At 53.7% G+C, this 23,594-nt stretch overlaps 67 non-coding genes across 67 annotated transcripts; 34 read left to right on the top strand and 33 right to left on the bottom strand.

Annotated features, from left to right (window-relative positions):
* Window positions 1–150: 150 nt before the first annotated feature.
* On the bottom strand, window positions 151–222 carry Trnam-cau (transfer RNA methionine (anticodon CAU)). Its single transcript has one exon. It is a non-coding gene; the product is annotated as a tRNA-Met (tRNA).
* A 248-nt stretch (window positions 223–470) lies between these two features.
* Trnar-acg (transfer RNA arginine (anticodon ACG)) lies at window positions 471–543 on the bottom strand. Its single transcript has one exon. It is a non-coding gene; the product is annotated as a tRNA-Arg (tRNA).
* Window positions 544–985: 442 nt separating this feature from the next.
* Window positions 986–1,077, top strand: Trnai-uau (transfer RNA isoleucine (anticodon UAU)). The gene is given in 2 exon segments: window positions 986–1,023; window positions 1,042–1,077. It is a non-coding gene; the product is annotated as a tRNA-Ile (tRNA).
* A 111-nt stretch (window positions 1,078–1,188) lies between these two features.
* Trnad-guc (transfer RNA aspartic acid (anticodon GUC)) lies at window positions 1,189–1,260 on the top strand. Its single transcript has one exon. It is a non-coding gene; the product is annotated as a tRNA-Asp (tRNA).
* Window positions 1,261–1,496: 236 nt separating this feature from the next.
* On the bottom strand, window positions 1,497–1,568 carry Trnam-cau (transfer RNA methionine (anticodon CAU)). The gene has a single exon. It is a non-coding gene; the product is annotated as a tRNA-Met (tRNA).
* Window positions 1,569–1,816: 248 nt separating this feature from the next.
* Trnar-acg (transfer RNA arginine (anticodon ACG)) lies at window positions 1,817–1,889 on the bottom strand. The gene has a single exon. It is a non-coding gene; the product is annotated as a tRNA-Arg (tRNA).
* A 442-nt stretch (window positions 1,890–2,331) lies between these two features.
* Trnai-uau (transfer RNA isoleucine (anticodon UAU)) lies at window positions 2,332–2,423 on the top strand. Its single transcript is given in 2 exon segments — window positions 2,332–2,369; window positions 2,388–2,423. It is a non-coding gene; the product is annotated as a tRNA-Ile (tRNA).
* A 111-nt stretch (window positions 2,424–2,534) lies between these two features.
* On the top strand, window positions 2,535–2,606 carry Trnad-guc (transfer RNA aspartic acid (anticodon GUC)). Its single transcript has one exon. It is a non-coding gene; the product is annotated as a tRNA-Asp (tRNA).
* Window positions 2,607–2,842: 236 nt separating this feature from the next.
* Window positions 2,843–2,914, bottom strand: Trnam-cau (transfer RNA methionine (anticodon CAU)). Its single transcript has one exon. It is a non-coding gene; the product is annotated as a tRNA-Met (tRNA).
* A 248-nt stretch (window positions 2,915–3,162) lies between these two features.
* Window positions 3,163–3,235, bottom strand: Trnar-acg (transfer RNA arginine (anticodon ACG)). Its single transcript has one exon. It is a non-coding gene; the product is annotated as a tRNA-Arg (tRNA).
* Window positions 3,236–3,677: 442 nt separating this feature from the next.
* On the top strand, window positions 3,678–3,769 carry Trnai-uau (transfer RNA isoleucine (anticodon UAU)). The gene is given in 2 exon segments: window positions 3,678–3,715; window positions 3,734–3,769. It is a non-coding gene; the product is annotated as a tRNA-Ile (tRNA).
* A 111-nt stretch (window positions 3,770–3,880) lies between these two features.
* Trnad-guc (transfer RNA aspartic acid (anticodon GUC)) lies at window positions 3,881–3,952 on the top strand. The gene has a single exon. It is a non-coding gene; the product is annotated as a tRNA-Asp (tRNA).
* Window positions 3,953–4,188: 236 nt separating this feature from the next.
* Trnam-cau (transfer RNA methionine (anticodon CAU)) lies at window positions 4,189–4,260 on the bottom strand. The gene has a single exon. It is a non-coding gene; the product is annotated as a tRNA-Met (tRNA).
* A 248-nt stretch (window positions 4,261–4,508) lies between these two features.
* Trnar-acg (transfer RNA arginine (anticodon ACG)) lies at window positions 4,509–4,581 on the bottom strand. The gene has a single exon. It is a non-coding gene; the product is annotated as a tRNA-Arg (tRNA).
* A 442-nt stretch (window positions 4,582–5,023) lies between these two features.
* Trnai-uau (transfer RNA isoleucine (anticodon UAU)) lies at window positions 5,024–5,115 on the top strand. The gene is given in 2 exon segments: window positions 5,024–5,061; window positions 5,080–5,115. It is a non-coding gene; the product is annotated as a tRNA-Ile (tRNA).
* A 111-nt stretch (window positions 5,116–5,226) lies between these two features.
* Window positions 5,227–5,298, top strand: Trnad-guc (transfer RNA aspartic acid (anticodon GUC)). The gene has a single exon. It is a non-coding gene; the product is annotated as a tRNA-Asp (tRNA).
* A 236-nt stretch (window positions 5,299–5,534) lies between these two features.
* Window positions 5,535–5,606, bottom strand: Trnam-cau (transfer RNA methionine (anticodon CAU)). Its single transcript has one exon. It is a non-coding gene; the product is annotated as a tRNA-Met (tRNA).
* A 248-nt stretch (window positions 5,607–5,854) lies between these two features.
* Window positions 5,855–5,927, bottom strand: Trnar-acg (transfer RNA arginine (anticodon ACG)). The gene has a single exon. It is a non-coding gene; the product is annotated as a tRNA-Arg (tRNA).
* A 442-nt stretch (window positions 5,928–6,369) lies between these two features.
* Trnai-uau (transfer RNA isoleucine (anticodon UAU)) lies at window positions 6,370–6,461 on the top strand. Its single transcript is given in 2 exon segments — window positions 6,370–6,407; window positions 6,426–6,461. It is a non-coding gene; the product is annotated as a tRNA-Ile (tRNA).
* Window positions 6,462–6,572: 111 nt separating this feature from the next.
* Window positions 6,573–6,644, top strand: Trnad-guc (transfer RNA aspartic acid (anticodon GUC)). The gene has a single exon. It is a non-coding gene; the product is annotated as a tRNA-Asp (tRNA).
* A 236-nt stretch (window positions 6,645–6,880) lies between these two features.
* On the bottom strand, window positions 6,881–6,952 carry Trnam-cau (transfer RNA methionine (anticodon CAU)). Its single transcript has one exon. It is a non-coding gene; the product is annotated as a tRNA-Met (tRNA).
* A 762-nt stretch (window positions 6,953–7,714) lies between these two features.
* Window positions 7,715–7,806, top strand: Trnai-uau (transfer RNA isoleucine (anticodon UAU)). The gene is given in 2 exon segments: window positions 7,715–7,752; window positions 7,771–7,806. It is a non-coding gene; the product is annotated as a tRNA-Ile (tRNA).
* A 111-nt stretch (window positions 7,807–7,917) lies between these two features.
* On the top strand, window positions 7,918–7,989 carry Trnad-guc (transfer RNA aspartic acid (anticodon GUC)). Its single transcript has one exon. It is a non-coding gene; the product is annotated as a tRNA-Asp (tRNA).
* A 236-nt stretch (window positions 7,990–8,225) lies between these two features.
* On the bottom strand, window positions 8,226–8,297 carry Trnam-cau (transfer RNA methionine (anticodon CAU)). Its single transcript has one exon. It is a non-coding gene; the product is annotated as a tRNA-Met (tRNA).
* A 248-nt stretch (window positions 8,298–8,545) lies between these two features.
* Trnar-acg (transfer RNA arginine (anticodon ACG)) lies at window positions 8,546–8,618 on the bottom strand. Its single transcript has one exon. It is a non-coding gene; the product is annotated as a tRNA-Arg (tRNA).
* Window positions 8,619–9,060: 442 nt separating this feature from the next.
* Trnai-uau (transfer RNA isoleucine (anticodon UAU)) lies at window positions 9,061–9,152 on the top strand. Its single transcript is given in 2 exon segments — window positions 9,061–9,098; window positions 9,117–9,152. It is a non-coding gene; the product is annotated as a tRNA-Ile (tRNA).
* A 111-nt stretch (window positions 9,153–9,263) lies between these two features.
* Trnad-guc (transfer RNA aspartic acid (anticodon GUC)) lies at window positions 9,264–9,335 on the top strand. Its single transcript has one exon. It is a non-coding gene; the product is annotated as a tRNA-Asp (tRNA).
* Window positions 9,336–9,571: 236 nt separating this feature from the next.
* On the bottom strand, window positions 9,572–9,643 carry Trnam-cau (transfer RNA methionine (anticodon CAU)). The gene has a single exon. It is a non-coding gene; the product is annotated as a tRNA-Met (tRNA).
* A 248-nt stretch (window positions 9,644–9,891) lies between these two features.
* Window positions 9,892–9,964, bottom strand: Trnar-acg (transfer RNA arginine (anticodon ACG)). Its single transcript has one exon. It is a non-coding gene; the product is annotated as a tRNA-Arg (tRNA).
* A 442-nt stretch (window positions 9,965–10,406) lies between these two features.
* On the top strand, window positions 10,407–10,498 carry Trnai-uau (transfer RNA isoleucine (anticodon UAU)). Its single transcript is given in 2 exon segments — window positions 10,407–10,444; window positions 10,463–10,498. It is a non-coding gene; the product is annotated as a tRNA-Ile (tRNA).
* A 111-nt stretch (window positions 10,499–10,609) lies between these two features.
* Window positions 10,610–10,681, top strand: Trnad-guc (transfer RNA aspartic acid (anticodon GUC)). Its single transcript has one exon. It is a non-coding gene; the product is annotated as a tRNA-Asp (tRNA).
* A 236-nt stretch (window positions 10,682–10,917) lies between these two features.
* On the bottom strand, window positions 10,918–10,989 carry Trnam-cau (transfer RNA methionine (anticodon CAU)). The gene has a single exon. It is a non-coding gene; the product is annotated as a tRNA-Met (tRNA).
* A 248-nt stretch (window positions 10,990–11,237) lies between these two features.
* Trnar-acg (transfer RNA arginine (anticodon ACG)) lies at window positions 11,238–11,310 on the bottom strand. The gene has a single exon. It is a non-coding gene; the product is annotated as a tRNA-Arg (tRNA).
* A 442-nt stretch (window positions 11,311–11,752) lies between these two features.
* Trnai-uau (transfer RNA isoleucine (anticodon UAU)) lies at window positions 11,753–11,844 on the top strand. Its single transcript is given in 2 exon segments — window positions 11,753–11,790; window positions 11,809–11,844. It is a non-coding gene; the product is annotated as a tRNA-Ile (tRNA).
* A 111-nt stretch (window positions 11,845–11,955) lies between these two features.
* Trnad-guc (transfer RNA aspartic acid (anticodon GUC)) lies at window positions 11,956–12,027 on the top strand. The gene has a single exon. It is a non-coding gene; the product is annotated as a tRNA-Asp (tRNA).
* A 236-nt stretch (window positions 12,028–12,263) lies between these two features.
* On the bottom strand, window positions 12,264–12,335 carry Trnam-cau (transfer RNA methionine (anticodon CAU)). The gene has a single exon. It is a non-coding gene; the product is annotated as a tRNA-Met (tRNA).
* Window positions 12,336–12,583: 248 nt separating this feature from the next.
* On the bottom strand, window positions 12,584–12,656 carry Trnar-acg (transfer RNA arginine (anticodon ACG)). Its single transcript has one exon. It is a non-coding gene; the product is annotated as a tRNA-Arg (tRNA).
* Window positions 12,657–13,098: 442 nt separating this feature from the next.
* Trnai-uau (transfer RNA isoleucine (anticodon UAU)) lies at window positions 13,099–13,190 on the top strand. The gene is given in 2 exon segments: window positions 13,099–13,136; window positions 13,155–13,190. It is a non-coding gene; the product is annotated as a tRNA-Ile (tRNA).
* A 111-nt stretch (window positions 13,191–13,301) lies between these two features.
* Trnad-guc (transfer RNA aspartic acid (anticodon GUC)) lies at window positions 13,302–13,373 on the top strand. The gene has a single exon. It is a non-coding gene; the product is annotated as a tRNA-Asp (tRNA).
* Window positions 13,374–13,609: 236 nt separating this feature from the next.
* Window positions 13,610–13,681, bottom strand: Trnam-cau (transfer RNA methionine (anticodon CAU)). Its single transcript has one exon. It is a non-coding gene; the product is annotated as a tRNA-Met (tRNA).
* Window positions 13,682–13,929: 248 nt separating this feature from the next.
* On the bottom strand, window positions 13,930–14,002 carry Trnar-acg (transfer RNA arginine (anticodon ACG)). The gene has a single exon. It is a non-coding gene; the product is annotated as a tRNA-Arg (tRNA).
* Window positions 14,003–14,444: 442 nt separating this feature from the next.
* Window positions 14,445–14,536, top strand: Trnai-uau (transfer RNA isoleucine (anticodon UAU)). Its single transcript is given in 2 exon segments — window positions 14,445–14,482; window positions 14,501–14,536. It is a non-coding gene; the product is annotated as a tRNA-Ile (tRNA).
* A 111-nt stretch (window positions 14,537–14,647) lies between these two features.
* On the top strand, window positions 14,648–14,719 carry Trnad-guc (transfer RNA aspartic acid (anticodon GUC)). Its single transcript has one exon. It is a non-coding gene; the product is annotated as a tRNA-Asp (tRNA).
* A 236-nt stretch (window positions 14,720–14,955) lies between these two features.
* On the bottom strand, window positions 14,956–15,027 carry Trnam-cau (transfer RNA methionine (anticodon CAU)). The gene has a single exon. It is a non-coding gene; the product is annotated as a tRNA-Met (tRNA).
* A 248-nt stretch (window positions 15,028–15,275) lies between these two features.
* Window positions 15,276–15,348, bottom strand: Trnar-acg (transfer RNA arginine (anticodon ACG)). The gene has a single exon. It is a non-coding gene; the product is annotated as a tRNA-Arg (tRNA).
* A 442-nt stretch (window positions 15,349–15,790) lies between these two features.
* Window positions 15,791–15,882, top strand: Trnai-uau (transfer RNA isoleucine (anticodon UAU)). The gene is given in 2 exon segments: window positions 15,791–15,828; window positions 15,847–15,882. It is a non-coding gene; the product is annotated as a tRNA-Ile (tRNA).
* Window positions 15,883–15,993: 111 nt separating this feature from the next.
* Window positions 15,994–16,065, top strand: Trnad-guc (transfer RNA aspartic acid (anticodon GUC)). The gene has a single exon. It is a non-coding gene; the product is annotated as a tRNA-Asp (tRNA).
* A 236-nt stretch (window positions 16,066–16,301) lies between these two features.
* On the bottom strand, window positions 16,302–16,373 carry Trnam-cau (transfer RNA methionine (anticodon CAU)). The gene has a single exon. It is a non-coding gene; the product is annotated as a tRNA-Met (tRNA).
* Window positions 16,374–17,135: 762 nt separating this feature from the next.
* On the top strand, window positions 17,136–17,227 carry Trnai-uau (transfer RNA isoleucine (anticodon UAU)). The gene is given in 2 exon segments: window positions 17,136–17,173; window positions 17,192–17,227. It is a non-coding gene; the product is annotated as a tRNA-Ile (tRNA).
* A 111-nt stretch (window positions 17,228–17,338) lies between these two features.
* Window positions 17,339–17,410, top strand: Trnad-guc (transfer RNA aspartic acid (anticodon GUC)). The gene has a single exon. It is a non-coding gene; the product is annotated as a tRNA-Asp (tRNA).
* Window positions 17,411–17,646: 236 nt separating this feature from the next.
* Window positions 17,647–17,718, bottom strand: Trnam-cau (transfer RNA methionine (anticodon CAU)). The gene has a single exon. It is a non-coding gene; the product is annotated as a tRNA-Met (tRNA).
* Window positions 17,719–18,480: 762 nt separating this feature from the next.
* On the top strand, window positions 18,481–18,572 carry Trnai-uau (transfer RNA isoleucine (anticodon UAU)). Its single transcript is given in 2 exon segments — window positions 18,481–18,518; window positions 18,537–18,572. It is a non-coding gene; the product is annotated as a tRNA-Ile (tRNA).
* A 111-nt stretch (window positions 18,573–18,683) lies between these two features.
* Trnad-guc (transfer RNA aspartic acid (anticodon GUC)) lies at window positions 18,684–18,755 on the top strand. Its single transcript has one exon. It is a non-coding gene; the product is annotated as a tRNA-Asp (tRNA).
* Window positions 18,756–18,991: 236 nt separating this feature from the next.
* Window positions 18,992–19,063, bottom strand: Trnam-cau (transfer RNA methionine (anticodon CAU)). The gene has a single exon. It is a non-coding gene; the product is annotated as a tRNA-Met (tRNA).
* A 248-nt stretch (window positions 19,064–19,311) lies between these two features.
* Window positions 19,312–19,384, bottom strand: Trnar-acg (transfer RNA arginine (anticodon ACG)). Its single transcript has one exon. It is a non-coding gene; the product is annotated as a tRNA-Arg (tRNA).
* A 442-nt stretch (window positions 19,385–19,826) lies between these two features.
* On the top strand, window positions 19,827–19,918 carry Trnai-uau (transfer RNA isoleucine (anticodon UAU)). The gene is given in 2 exon segments: window positions 19,827–19,864; window positions 19,883–19,918. It is a non-coding gene; the product is annotated as a tRNA-Ile (tRNA).
* Window positions 19,919–20,029: 111 nt separating this feature from the next.
* Trnad-guc (transfer RNA aspartic acid (anticodon GUC)) lies at window positions 20,030–20,101 on the top strand. The gene has a single exon. It is a non-coding gene; the product is annotated as a tRNA-Asp (tRNA).
* A 236-nt stretch (window positions 20,102–20,337) lies between these two features.
* On the bottom strand, window positions 20,338–20,409 carry Trnam-cau (transfer RNA methionine (anticodon CAU)). Its single transcript has one exon. It is a non-coding gene; the product is annotated as a tRNA-Met (tRNA).
* A 248-nt stretch (window positions 20,410–20,657) lies between these two features.
* Window positions 20,658–20,730, bottom strand: Trnar-acg (transfer RNA arginine (anticodon ACG)). Its single transcript has one exon. It is a non-coding gene; the product is annotated as a tRNA-Arg (tRNA).
* A 442-nt stretch (window positions 20,731–21,172) lies between these two features.
* Window positions 21,173–21,264, top strand: Trnai-uau (transfer RNA isoleucine (anticodon UAU)). The gene is given in 2 exon segments: window positions 21,173–21,210; window positions 21,229–21,264. It is a non-coding gene; the product is annotated as a tRNA-Ile (tRNA).
* Window positions 21,265–21,375: 111 nt separating this feature from the next.
* On the top strand, window positions 21,376–21,447 carry Trnad-guc (transfer RNA aspartic acid (anticodon GUC)). The gene has a single exon. It is a non-coding gene; the product is annotated as a tRNA-Asp (tRNA).
* Window positions 21,448–21,683: 236 nt separating this feature from the next.
* Trnam-cau (transfer RNA methionine (anticodon CAU)) lies at window positions 21,684–21,755 on the bottom strand. Its single transcript has one exon. It is a non-coding gene; the product is annotated as a tRNA-Met (tRNA).
* A 248-nt stretch (window positions 21,756–22,003) lies between these two features.
* Trnar-acg (transfer RNA arginine (anticodon ACG)) lies at window positions 22,004–22,076 on the bottom strand. The gene has a single exon. It is a non-coding gene; the product is annotated as a tRNA-Arg (tRNA).
* Window positions 22,077–22,518: 442 nt separating this feature from the next.
* On the top strand, window positions 22,519–22,610 carry Trnai-uau (transfer RNA isoleucine (anticodon UAU)). The gene is given in 2 exon segments: window positions 22,519–22,556; window positions 22,575–22,610. It is a non-coding gene; the product is annotated as a tRNA-Ile (tRNA).
* A 111-nt stretch (window positions 22,611–22,721) lies between these two features.
* On the top strand, window positions 22,722–22,793 carry Trnad-guc (transfer RNA aspartic acid (anticodon GUC)). Its single transcript has one exon. It is a non-coding gene; the product is annotated as a tRNA-Asp (tRNA).
* Window positions 22,794–23,029: 236 nt separating this feature from the next.
* Trnam-cau (transfer RNA methionine (anticodon CAU)) lies at window positions 23,030–23,101 on the bottom strand. The gene has a single exon. It is a non-coding gene; the product is annotated as a tRNA-Met (tRNA).
* Window positions 23,102–23,349: 248 nt separating this feature from the next.
* On the bottom strand, window positions 23,350–23,422 carry Trnar-acg (transfer RNA arginine (anticodon ACG)). The gene has a single exon. It is a non-coding gene; the product is annotated as a tRNA-Arg (tRNA).
* Window positions 23,423–23,594: the final 172 nt, after the last annotated feature.

The following is a 23,594-nucleotide window of genomic DNA, read 5'->3' as shown; positions in this document are numbered from 1 at the left end:
TAAGAAACTCTGCGTCTTAGGAAGTGTTTCTCGTATTCTCCACACGACGTCGTCGTCGTTTCAGAACTTACAGGGTTTGCTGTTGACGCTGAGTCAGCGCACCCCAGGCTTAATGATCGAGCTCGAAGCACCCAAGAAAAAGAATAATTTTAGCAGAGCGTGGTTTCGATCCACGGACCTCTGGGTTATGGGCCCAGCACGCTTCCACTGCGCCACTCTGCTGCGTGACGTGCGACACTTGGAAAAGCGTTGTCTGCGTCGCGTACCGTTTAATTAACTGTGCAACATCTCTCAGCTTGACTTGTCTCGACTTTGCTCGACTGACGCTACGCTGACGCTTGCACGAAGCGATATTTACCACGATCGTCTCGAGATGCAGCTGCGAGATGCTCAGGATTGACATTGCACTCCACGCAGGTGGAAACATTCGAATGCACTGCCTAGCTACGCGCCCGCAACTAACAAAATGCCGACCCTGCCAGGATTCGAACCTGGAATCTTCTGATCCGTAGTCAGACGCGTTATCCGTTGCGCCACAGGGCCACTGGTCGCCTTTCGTCATATGAGGCGGGTACACATCGCAGAGCAACGTGTTCTCCGTGGCTCGGCAACTGCGTGTCGTCCACTGACAACGGCGGCGCGGCCACTCTGGTCTTCCGCACTCTGCAGGGAGCTGCCAAGGAAGGCATCTCTCCTCCAGCTGCTCGGCCACGGTGCGCCTGCATAGCTTAGAGCTTGCCACACATCTGCCCTCGCTGTTGGACAGGTAGCAGAAGGCAAGGCGCGCGTTTTTCTGCAATTTTTCGGTGATGACAAGCGGTTGATATGCTTGTAAGTGTAGCATATGAAGCAAGAATCGTATGAAGCATCCGTAGCCAGGTGCTAAAGTCGCAGTATGGCCGCAGGTGACGGTCGTATGATGGGTCGGTAGCCACAACAGGTTGGCAGCAAAGCAAATACCGCTAACTGAAAGCACCCTGCTGTAGCCCCAGTGGCGCAATTGGTTAGCGCACGGTACTTATAAGGCAGTAGCCGTGAGCAATGCCGGGGTTGTGAGTTCGAGCCTCACCTGGGGCATACTTTTATTTCGTAGCAGCTGACTCTGAAAGCATCGGGACGCTAGATTTGAGATGAATCACCTACTTGAGAAGCATAAGTGTGCGTGCGTTGTGCGTACCGATTGCGTATTCCTCGGTAGTATAGTGGTTAGTATCCCCGCCTGTCACGCGGGAGACCGGGGTTCGATTCCCCGCCGGGGAGGTGCGATTTTTATATCGCGAAAGTTGCACGTGTGGCCCGAAAAGACATTAACGTTGTGATCGAGAAATGTAGTTGCTGCAGAATCGTAAGAAACTCTGCGTCTTAGGAAGTGTTTCTCGTATTCTCCACACGACGTCGTCGTCGTTTCAGAACTTACAGGGTTTGCTGTTGACGCTGAGTCAGCGCACCCCAGGCTTAATGATCGAGCTCGAAGCACCCAAGAAAAAGAATAATTTTAGCAGAGCGTGGTTTCGATCCACGGACCTCTGGGTTATGGGCCCAGCACGCTTCCACTGCGCCACTCTGCTGCGTGACGTGCGACACTTGGAAAAGCGTTGTCTGCGTCGCGTACCGTTTAATTAACTGTGCAACATCTCTCAGCTTGACTTGTCTCGACTTTGCTCGACTGACGCTACGCTGACGCTTGCACGAAGCGATATTTACCACGATCGTCTCGAGATGCAGCTGCGAGATGCTCAGGATTGACATTGCACTCCACGCAGGTGGAAACATTCGAATGCACTGCCTAGCTACGCGCCCGCAACTAACAAAATGCCGACCCTGCCAGGATTCGAACCTGGAATCTTCTGATCCGTAGTCAGACGCGTTATCCGTTGCGCCACAGGGCCACTGTTCGCCTTTCGTCATATGAGGCGGGTACACATCGCAGAGCAACGTGTTCTCCGTGGCTCGGCAACTGCGTGTCGTCCACTGACAACGGCGGCGCGGCCACTCTGGTCTTCCGCACTCTGCAGGGAGCTGCCAAGGAAGGCATCTCTCCTCCAGCTGCTCGGCCACGGTGCGCCTGCATAGCTTAGAGCTTGCCACACATCTGCCCTCGCTGTTGGACAGGTAGCAGAAGGCAAGGCGCGCGTTTTTCTGCAATTTTTCGGTGATGACAAGCGGTTGATATGCTTGTAAGTGTAGCATATGAAGCAAGAATCGTATGAAGCATCCGTAGCCAGGTGCTAAAGTCGCAGTATGGCCGCAGGTGACGGTCGTATGATGGGTCGGTAGCCACAACAGGTTGGCAGCAAAGCAAATACCGCTAACTGAAAGCACCCTGCTGTAGCCCCAGTGGCGCAATTGGTTAGCGCACGGTACTTATAAGGCAGTAGCCGTGAGCAATGCCGGGGTTGTGAGTTCGAGCCTCACCTGGGGCATACTTTTATTTCGTAGCAGCTGACTCTGAAAGCATCGGGACGCTAGATTTGAGATGAATCACCTACTTGAGAAGCATAAGTGTGCGTGCGTTGTGCGTACCGATTGCGTATTCCTCGGTAGTATAGTGGTTAGTATCCCCGCCTGTCACGCGGGAGACCGGGGTTCGATTCCCCGCCGGGGAGGTGCGATTTTTATATCGCGAAAGTTGCACGTGTGGCCCGAAAAGACATTAACGTTGTGATCGAGAAATGTAGTTGCTGCAGAATCGTAAGAAACTCTGCGTCTTAGGAAGTGTTTCTCGTATTCTCCACACGACGTCGTCGTCGTTTCAGAACTTACAGGGTTTGCTGTTGACGCTGAGTCAGCGCACCCCAGGCTTAATGATCGAGCTCGAAGCACCCAAGAAAAAGAATAATTTTAGCAGAGCGTGGTTTCGATCCACGGACCTCTGGGTTATGGGCCCAGCACGCTTCCACTGCGCCACTCTGCTGCGTGACGTGCGACACTTGGAAAAGCGTTGTCTGCGTCGCGTACCGTTTAATTAACTGTGCAACATCTCTCAGCTTGACTTGTCTCGACTTTGCTCGACTGACGCTACGCTGACGCTTGCACGAAGCGATATTTACCACGATCGTCTCGAGATGCAGCTGCGAGATGCTCAGGATTGACATTGCACTCCACGCAGGTGGAAACATTCGAATGCACTGCCTAGCTACGCGCCCGCAACTAACAAAATGCCGACCCTGCCAGGATTCGAACCTGGAATCTTCTGATCCGTAGTCAGACGCGTTATCCGTTGCGCCACAGGGCCACTGGTCGCCTTTCGTCATATGAGGCGGGTACACATCGCAGAGCAACGTGTTCTCCGTGGCTCGGCAACTGCGTGTCGTCCACTGACAACGGCGGCGCGGCCACTCTGGTCTTCCGCACTCTGCAGGGAGCTGCCAAGGAAGGCATCTCTCCTCCAGCTGCTCGGCCACGGTGCGCCTGCATAGCTTAGAGCTTGCCACACATCTGCCCTCGCTGTTGGACAGGTAGCAGAAGGCAAGGCGCGCGTTTTTCTGCAATTTTTCGGTGATGACAAGCGGTTGATATGCTTGTAAGTGTAGCATATGAAGCAAGAATCGTATGAAGCATCCGTAGCCAGGTGCTAAAGTCGCAGTATGGCCGCAGGTGACGGTCGTATGATGGGTCGGTAGCCACAACAGGTTGGCAGCAAAGCAAATACCGCTAACTGAAAGCACCCTGCTGTAGCCCCAGTGGCGCAATTGGTTAGCGCACGGTACTTATAAGGCAGTAGCCGTGAGCAATGCCGGGGTTGTGAGTTCGAGCCTCACCTGGGGCATACTTTTATTTCGTAGCAGCTGACTCTGAAAGCATCGGGACGCTAGATTTGAGATGAATCACCTACTTGAGAAGCATAAGTGTGCGTGCGTTGTGCGTACCGATTGCGTATTCCTCGGTAGTATAGTGGTTAGTATCCCCGCCTGTCACGCGGGAGACCGGGGTTCGATTCTCCGCCGGGGAGGTGCGATTTTTATATCGCGAAAGTTGCACGTGTGGCCCGAAAAGACATTAACGTTGTGATCGAGAAATGTAGTTGCTGCAGAATCGTAAGAAACTCTGCGTCTTAGGAAGTGTTTCTCGTATTCTCCACACGACGTCGTCGTCGTTTCAGAACTTACAGGGTTTGCTGTTGACGCTGAGTCAGCGCACCCCAGGCTTAATGATCGAGCTCGAAGCACCCAAGAAAAAGAATAATTTTAGCAGAGCGTGGTTTCGATCCACGGACCTCTGGGTTATGGGCCCAGCACGCTTCCACTGCGCCACTCTGCTGCGTGACGTGCGACACTTGGAAAAGCGTTGTCTGCGTCGCGTACCGTTTAATTAACTGTGCAACATCTCTCAGCTTGACTTGTCTCGACTTTGCTCGACTGACGCTACGCTGACGCTTGCACGAAGCGATATTTACCACGATCGTCTCGAGATGCAGCTGCAAGATGCTCAGGATTGACATTGCACTCCACGCAGGTGGAAACATTCGAATGCACTGCCTAGCTACGCGCCCGCAACTAACAAAATGCCGACCCTGCCAGGATTCGAACCTGGAATCTTCTGATCCGTAGTCAGACGCGTTATCCGTTGCGCCACAGGGCCACTGGTCGCCTTTCGTCATATGAGGCGGGTACACATCGCAGAGCAACGTGTTCTCCGTGGCTCGGCAACTGCGTGTCGTCCACTGACAACGGCGGCGCGGCCACTCTGGTCTTCCGCACTCTGCAGGGAGCTGCCAAGGAAGGCATCTCTCCTCCAGCTGCTCGGCCACGGTGCGCCTGCATAGCTTAGAGCTTGCCACACATCTGCCCTCGCTGTTGGACAGGTAGCAGAAGGCAAGGCGCGCGTTTTTCTGCAATTTTTCGGTGATGACAAGCGGTTGATATGCTTGTAAGTGTAGCATATGAAGCAAGAATCGTATGAAGCATCCGTAGCCAGGTGCTAAAGTCGCAGTATGGCCGCAGGTGACGGTCGTATGATGGGTCGGTAGCCACAACAGGTTGGCAGCAAAGCAAATACCGCTAACTGAAAGCACCCTGCTGTAGCCCCAGTGGCGCAATTGGTTAGCGCACGGTACTTATAAGGCAGTAGCCGTGAGCAATGCCGGGGTTGTGAGTTCGAGCCTCACCTGGGGCATACTTTTATTTCGTAGCAGCTGACTCTGAAAGCATCGGGACGCTAGATTTGAGATGAATCACCTACTTGAGAAGCATAAGTGTGCGTGCGTTGTGCGTACCGATTGCGTATTCCTCGGTAGTATAGTGGTTAGTATCCCCGCCTGTCACGCGGGAGACCGGGGTTCGATTCACCGCCGGGGAGGTGCGATTTTTATATCGCGAAAGTTGCACGTGTGGCCCGAAAAGACATTAACGTTGTGATCGAGAAATGTAGTTGCTGCAGAATCGTAAGAAACTCTGCGTCTTAGGAAGTGTTTCTCGTATTCTCCACACGACGTCGTCGTCGTTTCAGAACTTACAGGGTTTGCTGTTGACGCTGAGTCAGCGCACCCCAGGCTTAATGATCGAGCTCGAAGCACCCAAGAAAAAGAATAATTTTAGCAGAGCGTGGTTTCGATCCACGGACCTCTGGGTTATGGGCCCAGCACGCTTCCACTGCGCCACTCTGCTGCGTGACGTGCGACACTTGGAAAAGCGTTGTCTGCGTCGCGTACCGTTTAATTAACTGTGCAACATCTCTCAGCTTGACTTGTCTCGACTTTGCTCGACTGACGCTACGCTGACGCTTGCACGAAGCGATATTTACCACGATCGTCTCGAGATGCAGCTGCGAGATGCTCAGGATTGACATTGCACTCCACGCAGGTGGAAACATTCGAATGCACTGCCTAGCTACGCGCCCGCAACTAACAAAATGCCGACCCTGCCAGGATTCGAACCTGGAATCTTCTGATCCGTAGTCAGACGCGTTATCCGTTGCGCCACAGGGCCACTGGTCGCCTTTCGCCATATGAGGCGGGTACACATCGCAGAGCAACGTGTTCTCCGTGGCTCGGCAACTGCGTGTCGTCCACTGACAACGGCGGCGCGGCCACTCTGGTCTTCCGCACTCTGCAGGGAGCTGCCAAGGAAGGCATCTCTCCTCCAGCTGCTCGGCCACGGTGCGCCTGCATAGCTTAGAGCTTGCCACACATCTGCCCTCGCTGTTGGACAGGTAGCAGAAGGCAAGGCGCGCGTTTTTCTGCAATTTTTCGGTGATGACAAGCGGTTGATATGCTTGTAAGTGTAGCATATGAAGCAAGAATCGTATGAAGCATCCGTAGCCAGGTGCTAAAGTCGCAGTATGGCCGCAGGTGACGGTCGTATGATGGGTCGGTAGCCACAACAGGTTGGCAGCAAAGCAAATACCGCTAACTGAAAGCACCCTGCTGTAGCCCCAGTGGCGCAATTGGTTAGCGCACGGTACTTATAAGGCAGTAGCCGTGAGCAATGCCGGGGTTGTGAGTTCGAGCCTCACCTGGGGCATACTTTTATTTCGTAGCAGCTGACTCTGAAAGCATCGGGACGCTAGATTTGAGATGAATCACCTACTTGAGAAGCATAAGTGTGCGTGCGTTGTGCGTACCGATTGCGTATTCCTCGGTAGTATAGTGGTTAGTATCCCCGCCTGTCACGCGGGAGACCGGGGTTCGATTCCCCGCCGGGGAGGTGCGATTTTTATATCGCGAAAGTTGCACGTGTGGCCCGAAAAGACATTAACGTTGTGATCGAGAAATGTAGTTGCTGCAGAATCGTAAGAAACTCTGCGTCTTAGGAAGTGTTTCTCGTATTCTCCACACGACGTCGTCGTCGTTTCAGAACTTACAGGGTTTGCTGTTGACGCTGAGTCAGCGCACCCCAGGCTTAATGATCGAGCTCGAAGCACCCAAGAAAAAGAATAATTTTAGCAGAGCGTGGTTTCGATCCACGGACCTCTGGGTTATGGGCCCAGCACGCTTCCACTGCGCCACTCTGCTGCGTGACGTGCGACACTTGGAAAAGCGTTGTCTGCGTCGCGTACCGTTTAATTAACTGTGCAACATCTCTCAGCTTGACTTGTCTCGACTTTGCTCGACTGACGCTACGCTGACGCTTGCACGAAGCGATATTTACCACGATCGTCTCGAGATGCAGCTGCGAGATGCTCAGGATTGACATTGCACTCCACGCAGGTGGAAACATTCGAATGCACTGCCTAGCTACGCGCCCGCAACTAACAAAATGCCGACCCTGCCAGGATTCTAACCTGGAATCTTCTGACCGTAGTCAGACGCGTTATCCGTTGCGCCACAGGGCCACTGGTCGCCTTTCGCCATATGAGGCGGGTACACATCGCAGAGCAACGTGTTCTCCGTGGCTCGGCAACTGCGTGTCGTCCACTGACAACGGCGGCGCGGCCACTCTGGTCTTCCGCACTCTGCAGGGAGCTGCCAAGGAAGGCATCTCTCCTCCAGCTGCTCGGCCACGGTGCGCCTGCATAGCTTAGAGCTTGCCACACATCTGCCCTCGCTGTTGGACAGGTAGCAGAAGGCAAGGCGCGCGTTTTTCTGCAATTTTTCGGTGATGACAAGCGGTTGATATGCTTGTAAGTGTAGCATATGAAGCAAGAATCGTATGAAGCATCCGTAGCCAGGTGCTAAAGTCGCAGTATGGCCGCAGGTGACGGTCGTATGATGGGTCGGTAGCCACAACAGGTTGGCAGCAAAGCAAATACCGCTAACTGAAAGCACCCTGCTGTAGCCCCAGTGGCGCAATTGGTTAGCGCACGGTACTTATAAGGCAGTAGCCGTGAGCAATGCCGGGGTTGTGAGTTCGAGCCTCACCTGGGGCATACTTTTATTTCGTAGCAGCTGACTCTGAAAGCATCGGGACGCTAGATTTGAGATGAATCACCTACTTGAGAAGCATAAGTGTGCGTGCGTTGTGCGTACCGATTGCGTATTCCTCGGTAGTATAGTGGTTAGTATCCCCGCCTGTCACGCGGGAGACCGGGGTTCGATTCCCCGCCGGGGAGGTGCGATTTTTATATCGCGAAAGTTGCACGTGTGGCCCGAAAAGACATTAACGTTGTGATCGAGAAATGTAGTTGCTGCAGAATCGTAAGAAACTCTGCGTCTTAGGAAGTGTTTCTCGTATTCTCCACACGACGTCGTCGTCGTTTCAGAACTTACAGGGTTTGCTGTTGACGCTGAGTCAGCGCACCCCAGGCTTAATGATCGAGCTCGAAGCACCCAAGAAAAAGAATAATTTTAGCAGAGCGTGGTTTCGATCCACGGACCTCTGGGTTATGGGCCCAGCACGCTTCCACTGCGCCACTCTGCTGCGTGACGTGCGACACTTGGAAAAGCGTTGTCTGCGTCGCGTACCGTTTAATTAACTGTGCAACATCTCTCAGCTTGACTTGTCTCGACTTTGCTCGACTGACGCTACGCTGACGCTTGCACGAAGCGATATTTACCACGATCGTCTCGAGATGCAGCTGCGAGATGCTCAGGATTGACATTGCACTCCACGCAGGTGGAAACATTCGAATGCACTGCCTAGCTACGCGCCCGCAACTAACAAAATGCCGACCCTGCCAGGATTCGAACCTGGAATCTTCTGATCCGTAGTCAGACGCGTTATCCGTTGCGCCACAGGGCCACTGGTCGCCTTTCGTCATATGAGGCGGGTACACATCGCAGAGCAACGTGTTCTCCGTGGCTCGGCAACTGCGTGTCGTCCACTGACAACGGCGGCGCGGCCACTCTGGTCTTCCGCACTCTGCAGGGAGCTGCCAAGGAAGGCATCTCTCCTCCAGCTGCTCGGCCACGGTGCGCCTGCATAGCTTAGAGCTTGCCACACATCTGCCCTCGCTGTTGGACAGGTAGCAGAAGGCAAGGCGCGCGTTTTTCTGCAATTTTTCGGTGATGACAAGCGGTTGATATGCTTGTAAGTGTAGCATATGAAGCAAGAATCGTATGAAGCATCCGTAGCCAGGTGCTAAAGTCGCAGTATGGCCGCAGGTGACGGTCGTATGATGGGTCGGTAGCCACAACAGGTTGGCAGCAAAGCAAATACCGCTAACTGAAAGCACCCTGCTGTAGCCCCAGTGGCGCAATTGGTTAGCGCACGGTACTTATAAGGCAGTAGCCGTGAGCAATGCCGGGGTTGTGAGTTCGAGCCTCACCTGGGGCATACTTTTATTTCGTAGCAGCTGACTCTGAAAGCATCGGGACGCTAGATTTGAGATGAATCACCTACTTGAGAACCATAAGTGTGCGTGCGTTGTGCGTACCGATTGCGTATTCCTCGGTAGTATAGTGGTTAGTATCCCCGCCTGTCACGCGGGAGACTGGGGTTCGATTCCCCGCCGGGGAGGTGCGATTTTTATATCGCGAAAGTTGCACGTGTGGCCCGAAAAGACATTAACGTTGTGATCGAGAAATGTAGTTGCTGCAGAATCGTAAGAAACTCTGCGTCTTAGGAAGTGTTTCTCGTATTCTCCACACGACGTCGTCGTCGTTTCAGAACTTACAGGGTTTGCTGTTGACGCTGAGTCAGCGCACCCCAGGCTTAATGATCGAGCTCGAAGCACCCAAGAAAAAGAATAATTTTAGCAGAGCGTGGTTTCGATCCACGGACCTCTGGGTTATGGGCCCAGCACGCTTCCACTGCGCCACTCTGCTGCGTGACGTGCGACACTTGGAAAAGCGTTGTCTGCGTCGCGTACCGTTTAATTAACTGTGCAACATCTCTCAGCTTGACTTGTCTCGACTTTGCTCGACTGACGCTACGCTGACGCTTGCACGAAGCGATATTTACCACGATCGTCTCGAGATGCAGCTGCGAGATGCTCAGGATTGACATTGCACTCCACGCAGGTGGAAACATTCGAATGCACTGCCTAGCTACGCGCCCGCAACTAACAAAATGCCGACCCTGCCAGGATTCGAACCTGGAATCTTCTGATCCGTAGTCAGACGCGTTATCCGTTGCGCCACAGGGCCACTGGTCGCCTTTCGCCATATGAGGCGGGTACACATCGCAGAGCAACGTGTTCTCCGTGGCTCGGCAACTGCGTGTCGTCCACTGACAACGGCGGCGCGGCCACTCTGGTCTTCCGCACTCTGCAGGGAGCTGCCAAGGAAGGCATCTCTCCTCCAGCTGCTCGGCCACGGTGCGCCTGCATAGCTTAGAGCTTGCCACACATCTGCCCTCGCTGTTGGACAGGTAGCAGAAGGCAAGGCGCGCGTTTTTCTGCAATTTTTCGGTGATGACAAGCGGTTGATATGCTTGTAAGTGTAGCATATGAAGCAAGAATCGTATGAAGCATCCGTAGCCAGGTGCTAAAGTCGCAGTATGGCCGCAGGTGACGGTCGTATGATGGGTCGGTAGCCACAACAGGTTGGCAGCAAAGCAAATACCGCTAACTGAAAGCACCCTGCTGTAGCCCCAGTGGCGCAATTGGTTAGCGCACGGTACTTATAAGGCAGTAGCCGTGAGCAATGCCGGGGTTGTGAGTTCGAGCCTCACCTGGGGCATACTTTTATTTCGTAGCAGCTGACTCTGAAAGCATCGGGACGCTAGATTTGAGATGAATCACCTACTTGAGAACCATAAGTGTGCGTGCGTTGTGCGTACCGATTGCGTATTCCTCGGTAGTATAGTGGTTAGTATCCCCGCCTGTCACGCGGGAGACTGGGGTTCGATTCCCCGCCGGGGAGGTGCGATTTTTATATCGCGAAAGTTGCACGTGTGGCCCGAAAAGACATTAACGTTGTGATCGAGAAATGTAGTTGCTGCAGAATCGTAAGAAACTCTGCGTCTTAGGAAGTGTTTCTCGTATTCTCCACACGACGTCGTCGTCGTTTCAGAACTTACAGGGTTTGCTGTTGACGCTGAGTCAGCGCACCCCAGGCTTAATGATCGAGCTCGAAGCACCCAAGAAAAAGAATAATTTTAGCAGAGCGTGGTTTCGATCCACGGACCTCTGGGTTATGGGCCCAGCACGCTTCCACTGCGCCACTCTGCTGCGTGACGTGCGACACTTGGAAAAGCGTTGTCTGCGTCGCGTACCGTTTAATTAACTGTGCAACATCTCTCAGCTTGACTTGTCTCGACTTTGCTCGACTGACGCTACGCTGACGCTTGCACGAAGCGATATTTACCACGATCGTCTCGAGATGCAGCTGCGAGATGCTCAGGATTGACATTGCACTCCACGCAGGTGGAAACATTCGAATGCACTGCCTAGCTACGCGCCCGCAACTAACAAAATGCCGACCCTGCCAGGATTCGAACCTGGAATCTTCTGATCCGTAGTCAGACGCGTTATCCGTTGCGCCACAGGGCCACTGGTCGCCTTTCGTCATATGAGGCGGGTACACATCGCAGAGCAACGTGTTCTCCGTGGCTCGGCAACTGCGTGTCGTCCACTGACAACGGCGGCGCGGCCACTCTGGTCTTCCGCACTCTGCAGGGAGCTGCCAAGGAAGGCATCTCTCCTCCAGCTGCTCGGCCACGGTGCGCCTGCATAGCTTAGAGCTTGCCACACATCTGCCCTCGCTGTTGGACAGGTAGCAGAAGGCAAGGCGCGCGTTTTTCTGCAATTTTTCGGTGATGACAAGCGGTTGATATGCTTGTAAGTGTAGCATATGAAGCAAGAATCGTATGAAGCATCCGTAGCCAGGTGCTAAAGTCGCAGTATGGCCGCAGGTGACGGTCGTATGATGGGTCGGTAGCCACAACAGGTTGGCAGCAAAGCAAATACCGCTAACTGAAAGCACCCTGCTGTAGCCCCAGTGGCGCAATTGGTTAGCGCACGGTACTTATAAGGCAGTAGCCGTGAGCAATGCCGGGGTTGTGAGTTCGAGCCTCACCTGGGGCATACTTTTATTTCGTAGCAGCTGACTCTGAAAGCATCGGGACGCTAGATTTGAGATGAATCACCTACTTGAGAAGCATAAGTGTGCGTGCGTTGTGCGTACCGATTGCGTATTCCTCGGTGGTATAGTGGTTAGTATCCCCGCCTGTCACGCGGGAGACTGGGGTTCGATTCCCCGCCGGGGAGGTGCGATTTTTATATCGCGAAAGTTGCACGTGTGGCCCGAAAAGACATTAACGTTGTGATCGAGAAATGTAGTTGCTGCAGAATCGTAAGAAACTCTGCGTCTTAGGAAGTGTTTCTCGTATTCTCCACACGACGTCGTCGTCGTTTCAGAACTTACAGGGTTTGCTGTTGACGCTGAGTCAGCGCACCCCAGGCTTAATGATCGAGCTCGAAGCACCCAAGAAAAAGAATAATTTTAGCAGAGCGTGGTTTCGATCCACGGACCTCTGGGTTATGGGCCCAGCACGCTTCCACTGCGCCACTCTGCTGCGTGACGTGCGACACTTGGAAAAGCGTTGTCTGCGTCGCGTACCGTTTAATTAACTGTGCAACATCTCTCAGCTTGACTTGTCTCGACTTTGCTCGACTGACGCTACGCTGACGCTTGCACGAAGCGATATTTACCACGATCGTCTCGAGATGCAGCTGCGAGATGCTCAGGATTGACATTGCACTCCACGCAGGTGGAAACATTCGAATGCACTGCCTAGCTACGCGCCCGCAACTAACAAAATGCCGACCCTGCCAGGATTCGAACCTGGAATCTTCTGATCCGTAGTCAGACGCGTTATCCGTTGCGCCACAGGGCCACTGGTCGCCTTTCGCCATATGAGGCGGGTACACATCGCAGAGCAACGTGTTCTCCGTGGCTCGGCAACTGCGTGTCGTCCACTGACAACGGCGGCGCGGCCACTCTGGTCTTCCGCACTCTGCAGGGAGCTGCCAAGGAAGGCATCTCTCCTCCAGCTGCTCGGCCACGGTGCGCCTGCATAGCTTAGAGCTTGCCACACATCTGCCCTCGCTGTTGGACAGGTAGCAGAAGGCAAGGCGCGCGTTTTTCTGCAATTTTTCGGTGATGACAAGCGGTTGATATGCTTGTAAGTGTAGCATATGAAGCAAGAATCGTATGAAGCATCCGTAGCCAGGTGCTAAAGTCGCAGTATGGCCGCAGGTGACGGTCGTATGATGGGTCGGTAGCCACAACAGGTTGGCAGCAAAGCAAATACCGCTAACTGAAAGCACCCTGCTGTAGCCCCAGTGGCGCAATTGGTTAGCGCACGGTACTTATAAGGCAGTAGCCGTGAGCAATGCCGGGGTTGTGAGTTCGAGCCTCACCTGGGGCATACTTTTATTTCGTAGCAGCTGACTCTGAAAGCATCGGGACGCTAGATTTGAGATGAATCACCTACTTGAGAACCATAAGTGTGCGTGCGTTGTGCGTACCGATTGCGTATTCCTCGGTAGTATAGTGGTTAGTATCCCCGCCTGTCACGCGGGAGACTGGGGTTCGATTCCCCGCCGGGGAGGTGCGATTTTTATATCGCGAAAGTTGCACGTGTGGCCCGAAAAGACATTAACGTTGTGATCGAGAAATGTAGTTGCTGCAGAATCGTAAGAAACTCTGCGTCTTAGGAAGTGTTTCTCGTATTCTCCACACGACGTCGTCGTCGTTTCAGAACTTACAGGGTTTGCTGTTGACGCTGAGTCAGCGCACCCCAGGCTTAATGATCGAACTCGAAGCACCCAAGAAAAAGAATAATTTTAGCAGAGCGTGGTTTCGATCCACGGACCTCTGGGTTATGGGCCCAGCACGCTTCCACTGCGCCACTCTGCTGCGTGACGTGCGACACTTGGAAAAGCGTTGTCTGCGTCGCGTACCGTTTAATTAACTGTGCAACATCTCTCAGCTTGACTTGTCTCGACTTTGCTCGACTGACGCTACGCTGACGCTTGCACGAAGCGATATTTACCACGATCGTCTCGAGATGCAGCTGCGAGATGCTCAGGATTGACATTGCACTCCACGCAGGTGGAAACATTCGAATGCACTGCCTAGCTACGCGCCCGCAACTAACAAAATGCCGACCCTGCCAGGATTCGAACCTGGAATCTTCTGATCCGTAGTCAGACGCGTTATCCGTTGCGCCACAGGGCCACTGGTCGCCTTTCGTCATATGAGGCGGGTACACATCGCAGAGCAACGTGTTCTCCGTGGCTCGGCAACTGCGTGTCGTCCACTGACAACGGCGGCGCGGCCACTCTGGTCTTCCGCACTCTGCAGGGAGCTGCCAAGGAAGGCATCTCTCCTCCAGCTGCTCGGCCACGGTGCGCCTGCATAGCTTAGAGCTTGCCACACATCTGCCCTCGCTGTTGGACAGGTAGCAGAAGGCAAGGCGCGCGTTTTTCTGCAATTTTTCGGTGATGACAAGCGGTTGATATGCTTGTAAGTGTAGCATATGAAGCAAGAATCGTATGAAGCATCCGTAGCCAGGTGCTAAAGTCGCAGTATGGCCGCAGGTGACGGTCGTATGATGGGTCGGTAGCCACAACAGGTTGGCAGCAAAGCAAATACCGCTAACTGAAAGCACCCTGCTGTAGCCCCAGTGGCGCAATTGGTTAGCGCACGGTACTTATAAGGCAGTAGCCGTGAGCAATGCCGGGGTTGTGAGTTCGAGCCTCACCTGGGGCATACTTTTATTTCGTAGCAGCTGACTCTGAAAGCATCGGGACGCTAGATTTGAGATGAATCACCTACTTGAGAAGCATAAGTGTGCGTGCGTTGTGCGTACCGATTGCGTATTCCTCGGTAGTATAGTGGTTAGTATCCCCGCCTGTCACGCGGGAGACCGGTGTTCGATTCCCCGCCGGGGAGGTGCGATTTTTATATCGCGAAAGTTGCACGTGTGGCCCGAAAAGACATTAACGTTGTGATCGAGAAATGTAGTTGCTGCAGAATCGTAAGAAACTCTGCGTCTTAGGAAGTGTTTCTCGTATTCTCCACACGACGTCGTCGTCGTTTCAGAACTTACAGGGTTTGCTGTTGACGCTGAGTCAGCGCACCCCAGGCTTAATGATCGAGCTCGAAGCACCCAAGAAAAAGAATAATTTTAGCAGAGCGTGGTTTCGATCCACGGACCTCTGGGTTATGGGCCCAGCACGCTTCCACTGCGCCACTCTGCTGCGTGACGTGCGACACTTGGAAAAGCGTTGTCTGCGTCGCGTACCGTTTAATTAACTGTGCAACATCTCTCAGCTTGACTTGTCTCGACTTTGCTCGACTGACGCTACGCTGACGCTTGCACGAAGCGATATTTACCACGATCGTCTCGAGATGCAGCTGCGAGATGCTCAGGATTGACATTGCACTCCACGCAGGTGGAAACATTCGAATGCACTGCCTAGCTACGCGCCCGCAACTAACAAAATGCCGACCCTGCCAGGATTCGAACCTGGAATCTTCTGATCCGTAGTCAGACGCGTTATCCGTTGCGCCACAGGGCCACTGGTCGCCTTTCGTCATATGAGGCGGGTACACATCGCAGAGCAACGTGTTCTCCGTGGCTCGGCAACTGCGTGTCGTCCACTGACAACGGCGGCGCGGCCACTCTGGTCTTCCGCACTCTGCAGGGAGCTGCCAAGGAAGGCATCTCTCCTCCAGCTGCTCGGCCACGGTGCGCCTGCATAGCTTAGAGCTTGCCACACATCTGCCCTCGCTGTTGGACAGGTAGCAGAAGGCAAGGCGCGCGTTTTTCTGCAATTTTTCGGTGATGACAAGCGGTTGATATGCTTGTAAGTGTAGCATATGAAGCAAGAATCGTATGAAGCATCCGTAGCCAGGTGCTAAAGTCGCAGTATGGCCGCAGGTGACGGTCGTATGATGGGTCGGTAGCCACAACAGGTTGGCAGCAAAGCAAATACCGCTAACTGAAAGCACCCTGCTGTAGCCCCAGTGGCGCAATTGGTTAGCGCACGGTACTTATAAGGCAGTAGCCGTGAGCAATGCCGGGGTTGTGAGTTCGAGCCTCACCTGGGGCATACTTTTATTTCGTAGCAGCTGACTCTGAAAGCATCGGGACGCTAGATTTGAGATGAATCACCTACTTGAGAAGCATAAGTGTGCGTGCGTTGTGCGTACCGATTGCGTATTCCTCGGTAGTATAGTGGTTAGTATCCCCGCCTGTCACGCGGGAGACTGGGGTTCGATTCCCCGCCGGGGAGGTGCGATTTTTATATCGCGAAAGTTGCACGTGTGGCCCGAAAAGACATTAACGTTGTGATCGAGAAATGTAGTTGCTGCAGAATCGTAAGAAACTCTGCGTCTTAGGAAGTGTTTCTCGTATTCTCCACACGACGTCGTCGTCGTTTCAGAACTTACAGGGTTTGCTGTTGACGCTGAGTCAGCGCACCCCAGGCTTAATGATCGAGCTCGAAGCACCCAAGAAAAAGAATAATTTTAGCAGAGCGTGGTTTCGATCCACGGACCTCTGGGTTATGGGCCCAGCACGCTTCCACTGCGCCACTCTGCTGCGTGACGTGCGACACTTGGAAAAGCGTTGTCTGCGTCGCGTACCGTTTAATTAACTGTGCAACATCTCTCAGCTTGACTTGTCTCGACTTTGCTCGACTGACGCTACGCTGACGCTTGCACGAAGCGATATTTACCACGATCGTCTCGAGATGCAGCTGCGAGATGCTCAGGATTGACATTGCACTCCACGCAGGTGGAAACATTCGAATGCACTGCCTAGCTACGCGCCCGCAACTAACAAAATGCCGACCCTGCCAGGATTCGAACCTGGAATCTTCTGACCGTAGTCAGACGCGTTATCCGTTGCGCCACAGGGCCACTGGTCGCCTTTCGCCATATGAGGCGGGTACACATCGCAGAGCAACGTGTTCTCCGTGGCTCGGCAACTGCGTGTCGTCCACTGACAACGGCGGCGCGGCCACTCTGGTCTTCCGCACTCTGCAGGGAGCTGCCAAGGAAGGCATCTCTCCTCCAGCTGCTCGGCCACGGTGCGCCTGCATAGCTTAGAGCTTGCCACACATCTGCCCTCGCTGTTGGACAGGTAGCAGAAGGCAAGGCGCGCGTTTTTCTGCAATTTTTCGGTGATGACAAGCGGTTGATATGCTTGTAAGTGTAGCATATGAAGCAAGAATCGTATGAAGCATCCGTAGCCAGGTGCTAAAGTCGCAGTATGGCCGCAGGTGACGGTCGTATGATGGGTCGGTAGCCACAACAGGTTGGCAGCAAAGCAAATACCGCTAACTGAAAGCACCCTGCTGTAGCCCCAGTGGCGCAATTGGTTAGCGCACGGTACTTATAAGGCAGTAGCCGTGAGCAATGCCGGGGTTGTGAGTTCGAGCCTCACCTGGGGCATACTTTTATTTCGTAGCAGCTGACTCTGAAAGCATCGGGACGCTAGATTTGAGATGAATCACCTACTTGAGAAGCATAAGTGTGCGTGCGTTGTGCGTACCGATTGCGTATTCCTCGGTAGTATAGTGGTTAGTATCCCCGCCTGTCACGCGGGAGACCGGGGTTCGATTCCCCGCCGGGGAGGTGCGATTTTTATATCGCGAAAGTTGCACGTGTGGCCCGAAAAGACATTAACGTTGTGATCGAGAAATGTAGTTGCTGCAGAATCGTAAGAAACTCTGCGTCTTAGGAAGTGTTTCTCGTATTCTCCACACGACGTCGTCGTCGTTTCAGAACTTACAGGGTTTGCTGTTGACGCTGAGTCAGCGCACCCCAGGCTTAATGATCGAGCTCGAAGCACCCAAGAAAAAGAATAATTTTAGCAGAGCGTGGTTTCGATCCACGGACCTCTGGGTTATGGGCCCAGCACGCTTCCACTGCGCCACTCTGCTGCGTGACGTGCGACACTTGGAAAAGCGTTGTCTGCGTCGCGTACCGTTTAATTAACTGTGCAACATCTCTCAGCTTGACTTGTCTCGACTTTGCTCGACTGACGCTACGCTGACGCTTGCACGAAGCGATATTTACCACGATCGTCTCGAGATGCAGCTGCGAGATGCTCAGGATTGACATTGCACTCCACGCAGGTGGAAACATTCGAATGCACTGCCTAGCTACGCGCCCGCAACTAACAAAATGCCGACCCTGCCAGGATTCTAACCTGGAATCTTCTGACCGTAGTCAGACGCGTTATCCGTTGCGCCACAGGGCCACTGGTCGCCTTTCGCCATATGAGGCGGGTACACATCGCAGAGCAACGTGTTCTCCGTGGCTCGGCAACTGCGTGTCGTCCACTGACAACGGCGGCGCGGCCACTCTGGTCTTCCGCACTCTGCAGGGAGCTGCCAAGGAAGGCATCTCTCCTCCAGCTGCTCGGCCACGGTGCGCCTGCATAGCTTAGAGCTTGCCACACATCTGCCCTCGCTGTTGGACAGGTAGCAGAAGGCAAGGCGCGCGTTTTTCTGCAATTTTTCGGTGATGACAAGCGGTTGATATGCTTGTAAGTGTAGCATATGAAGCAAGAATCGTATGAAGCATCCGTAGCCAGGTGCTAAAGTCGCAGTATGGCCGCAGGTGACGGTCGTATGATGGGTCGGTAGCCACAACAGGTTGGCAGCAAAGCAAATACCGCTAACTGAAAGCACCCTGCTGTAGCCCCAGTGGCGCAATTGGTTAGCGCACGGTACTTATAAGGCAGTAGCCGTGAGCAATGCCGGGGTTGTGAGTTCGAGCCTCACCTGGGGCATACTTTTATTTCGTAGCAGCTGACTCTGAAAGCATCGGGACGCTAGATTTGAGATGAATCACCTACTTGAGAAGCATAAGTGTGCGTGCGTTGTGCGTACCGATTGCGTATTCCTCGGTAGTATAGTGGTTAGTATCCCCGCCTGTCACGCGGGAGACCGGGGTTCGATTCCCCGCCGGGGAGGTGCGATTTTTATATCGCGAAAGTTGCACGTGTGGCCCGAAAAGACATTAACGTTGTGATCGAGAAATGTAGTTGCTGCAGAATCGTAAGAAACTCTGCGTCTTAGGAAGTGTTTCTCGTATTCTCCACACGACGTCGTCGTCGTTTCAGAACTTACAGGGTTTGCTGTTGACGCTGAGTCAGCGCACCCCAGGCTTAATGATCGAGCTCGAAGCACCCAAGAAAAAGAATAATTTTAGCAGAGCGTGGTTTCGATCCACGGACCTCTGGGTTATGGGCCCAGCACGCTTCCACTGCGCCACTCTGCTGCGTGACGTGCGACACTTGGAAAAGCGTTGTCTGCGTCGCGTACCGTTTAATTAACTGTGCAACATCTCTCAGCTTGACTTGTCTCGACTTTGCTCGACTGACGCTACGCTGACGCTTGCACGAAGCGATATTTACCACGATCGTCTCGAGATGCAGCTGCGAGATGCTCAGGATTGACATTGCACTCCACGCAGGTGGAAACATTCGAATGCACTGCCTAGCTACGCGCCCGCAACTAACAAAATGCCGACCCTGCCAGGATTCGAACCTGGAATCTTCTGATCCGTAGTCAGACGCGTTATCCGTTGCGCCACAGGGCCACTGGTCGCCTTTCGTCATATGAGGCGGGTACACATCGCAGAGCAACGTGTTCTCCGTGGCTCGGCAACTGCGTGTCGTCCACTGACAACGGCGGCGCGGCCACTCTGGTCTTCCGCACTCTGCAGGGAGCTGCCAAGGAAGGCATCTCTCCTCCAGCTGCTCGGCCACGGTGCGCCTGCATAGCTTAGAGCTTGCCACACATCTGCCCTCGCTGTTGGACAGGTAGCAGAAGGCAAGGCGCGCGTTTTTCTGCAATTTTTCGGTGATGACAAGCGGTTGATATGCTTGTAAGTGTAGCATATGAAGCAAGAATCGTATGAAGCATCCGTAGCCAGGTGCTAAAGTCGCAGTATGGCCGCAGGTGACGGTCGTATGATGGGTCGGTAGCCACAACAGGTTGGCAGCAAAGCAAATACCGCTAACTGAAAGCACCCTGCTGTAGCCCCAGTGGCGCAATTGGTTAGCGCACAGTACTTATAAGGCAGTAGCCGTGAGCAATGCCGGGGTTGTGAGTTCGAGCCTCACCTGGGGCATACTTTTATTTCGTAGCAGCTGACTCTGAAAGCATCGGGACGCTAGATTTGAGATGAATCACCTACTTGAGAACCATAAGTGTGCGTGCGTTGTGCGTACCGATTGCGTATTCCTCGGTAGTATAGTGGTTAGTATCCCCGCCTGTCACGCGGGAGACTGGGGTTCGATTCCCCGCCGGGGAGGTGCGATTTTTATATCGCGAAAGTTGCACGTGTGGCCCGAAAAGACATTAACGTTGTGATCGAGAAATGTAGTTGCTGCAGAATCGTAAGAAACTCTGCGTCTTAGGAAGTGTTTCTCGTATTCTCCACACGACGTCGTCGTCGTTTCAGAACTTACAGGGTTTGCTGTTGACGCTGAGTCAGCGCACCCCAGGCTTAATGATCGAGCTCGAAGCACCCAAGAAAAAGAATAATTTTAGCAGAGCGTGGTTTCGATCCACGGACCTCTGGGTTATGGGCCCAGCACGCTTCCACTGCGCCACTCTGCTGCGTGACGTGCGACACTTGGAAAAGCGTTGTCTGCGTCGCGTACCGTTTAATTAACTGTGCAACATCTCTCAGCTTGGCTTGTCTCGACTTTGCTCGACTGACGCTACGCTGACGCTTGCACGAAGCGATATTTACCACGATCGTCTCGAGATGCAGCTGCGAGATGCTCAGGATTGACATTGCACTCCACGCAGGTGGAAACATTCGAATGCACTGCCTAGCTACGCGCCCGCAACTAACAAAATGCCGACCCTGCCAGGATTCGAACCTGGAATCTTCTGATCCGTAGTCACACGCGTTATCCGTTGCGCCACAGGGCCACTGGTCGCCTTTCGTCATATGAGGCGGGTACACATCGCAGAGCAACGTGTTCTCCGTGGCTCGGCAACTGCGTGTCGTCCACTGACAACGGCGGCGCGGCCACTCTGGTCTTCCGCACTCTGCAGGGAGCTGCCAAGGAAGGCATCTCTCCTCCAGCTGCTCGGCCACGGTGCGCCTGCATAGCTTAGAGCTTGCCACACATCTGCCCTCGCTGTTGGACAGGTAGCAGAAGGCAAGGCGCGCGTTTTTCTGCAATTTTTCGGTGATGACAAGCGGTTGATATGCTTGTAAGTGTAGCATATGAAGCAAGAATCGTATGAAGCATCCGTAGCCAGGTGCTAAAGTCGCAGTATGGCCGCAGGTGACGGTCGTATGATGGGTCGGTAGCCACAACAGGTTGGCAGCAAAGCAAATACCGCTAACTGAAAGCACCCTGCTGTAGCCCCAGTGGCGCAATTGGTTAGCGCACGGTACTTATAAGGCAGTAACCGTGAGCAATGCCGGGGTTGTGAGTTCGAGCCTCACCTGGGGCATACTTTTATTTCGTAGCAGCTGACTCTGAAAGCATCGGGACGCTAGATTTGAGATGAATCACCTACTTGAGAAGCATAAGTGTGCGTGCGTTGTGCGTACCGATTGCGTATTCCTCGGTAGTATAGTGGTTAGTATCCCCGCCTGTCACGTGGGAGACCGGGGTTCGATTCCCCGCCGTGGAGGTGCGATTTTTATATCGCGAAAGTTGCACGTGTGGCCCGAAAAGACATTAACGTTGTGATCGAGAAATGTAGTTGCTGCAGAATCGTAAGAAACTCTGCGTCTTAGGAAGTGTTTCTCGTATTCTCCACACGACGTCGTCGTCGTTTCAGAACTTACAGGGTTTGCTGTTGACGCTGAGTCAGCGCACCCCAGGCTTAATGATCGAGCTCGAAGCACCCAAGAAAAAGAATAATTTTAGCAGAGCGTGGTTTCGATCCACGGACCTCTGGGTTATGGGCCCAGCACGCTTCCACTGCGCCACTCTGCTGCGTGACGTGCGACACTTGGAAAAGCGTTGTCTGCGTCGCGTACCGTTTAATTAACTGTGCAACATCTCTCAGCTTGGCTTGTCTCGACTTTGCTCGACTGACGCTACGCTGACGCTTGCACGAAGCGATATTTACCACGATCGTCTCGAGATGCAGCTGCGAGATGCTCAGGATTGACATTGCACTCCACGCAGGTGGAAACATTCGAATGCACTGCCTAGCTACGCGCCCGCAACTAACAAAATGCCGACCCTGCCAGGATTCGAACCTGGAATCTTCTGATCCGTAGTCAGACGCGTTATCCGTTGCGCCACAGGGCCACTGGTCGCCTTTCGTCATATGAGGCGGGTACACATCGCAGAGCAACGTGTTCTCCGTGGCTCGGCAACTGCGTGTCGTCCACTGACAACGGCGGCGCGGCCACTCTGGTCTTCCGCACTCTGCAGGGAGCTGCCAAGGAAGGCATCTCTCCTCCAGCTGCTCGGCCACGGTGCGCCTGCATAGCTTAGAGCTTGCCACACATCTGCCCTCGCTGTTGGACAGGTAGCAGAAGGCAAGGCGCGCGTTTTTCTGCAATTTTTCGGTGATGACAAGCGGTTGATATGCTTGTAAGTGTAGCATATGAAGCAAGAATCGTATGAAGCATCCGTAGCCAGGTGCTAAAGTCGCAGTATGGCCGCAGGTGACGGTCGTATGATGGGTCGGTAGCCACAACAGGTTGGCAGCAAAGCAAATACCGCTAACTGAAAGCACCCTGCTGTAGCCCCAGTGGCGCAATTGGTTAGCGCACGGTACTTATAAGGCAGTAGCCGTGAGCAATGCCGGGGTTGTGAGTTCGAGCCTCACCTGGGGCATACTTTTATTTCGTAGCAGCTGACTCTGAAAGCATCGGGACGCTAGATTTGAGATGAATCACCTACTTGAGAAGCATAAGTGTGCGTGCGTTGTGCGTACCGATTGCGTATTCCTCGGTAGTATAGTGGTTAGTATCCCCGCCTGTCACGCGGGAGACCGGGGTTCGATTCCCCGCCGGGGAGGTGCGATTTTTATATCGCGAAAGTTGCACGTGTGGCCCGAAAAGACATTAACGTTGTGATCGAGAAATGTAGTTGCTGCAGAATCGTAAGAAACTCTGCGTCTTAGGAAGTGTTTCTCGTATTCTCCACACGACGTCGTCGTCGTTTCAGAACTTACAGGGTTTGCTGTTGACGCTGAGTCAGCGCACCCCAGGCTTAATGATCGAGCTCGAAGCACCCAAGAAAAAGAATAATTTTAGCAGAGCGTGGTTTCGATCCACGGACCTCTGGGTTATGGGCCCAGCACGCTTCCACTGCGCCACTCTGCTGCGTGACGTGCGACACTTGGAAAAGCGTTGTCTGCGTCGCGTACCGTTTAATTAACTGTGCAACATCTCTCAGCTTGGCTTGTCTCGACTTTGCTCGACTGACGCTACGCTGACGCTTGCACGAAGCGATATTTACCACGATCGTCTCGAGATGCAGCTGCGAGATGCTCAGGATTGACATTGCACTCCACGCAGGTGGAAACATTCGAATGCACTGCCTAGCTACGCGCCCGCAACTAACAAAATGCCGACCCTGCCAGGATTCGAACCTGGAATCTTCTGATCCGTAGTCAGACGCGTTATCCGTTGCGCCACAGGGCCACTGGTCGCCTTTCGTCATATGAGGCGGGTACACATCGCAGAGCAACGTGTTCTCCGTGGCTCGGCAACTGCGTGTCGTCCACTGACAACGGCGGCGCGGCCACTCTGGTCTTCCGCACTCTGCAGGGAGCTGCCAAGGAAGGCATCTCTCCTCCAGCTGCTCGGCCACGGT

This window comes from Schistocerca cancellata, chromosome 9 (genome assembly GCF_023864275.1).
Source record: "Schistocerca cancellata isolate TAMUIC-IGC-003103 chromosome 9, iqSchCanc2.1, whole genome shotgun sequence".
NCBI classification, from domain to species: domain Eukaryota; kingdom Metazoa; phylum Arthropoda; class Insecta; order Orthoptera; family Acrididae; genus Schistocerca; species Schistocerca cancellata.
The sequence above is the reverse complement of the archived record's forward strand: the minus strand, read 5'-3'. Positions and strand labels throughout refer to the sequence as shown.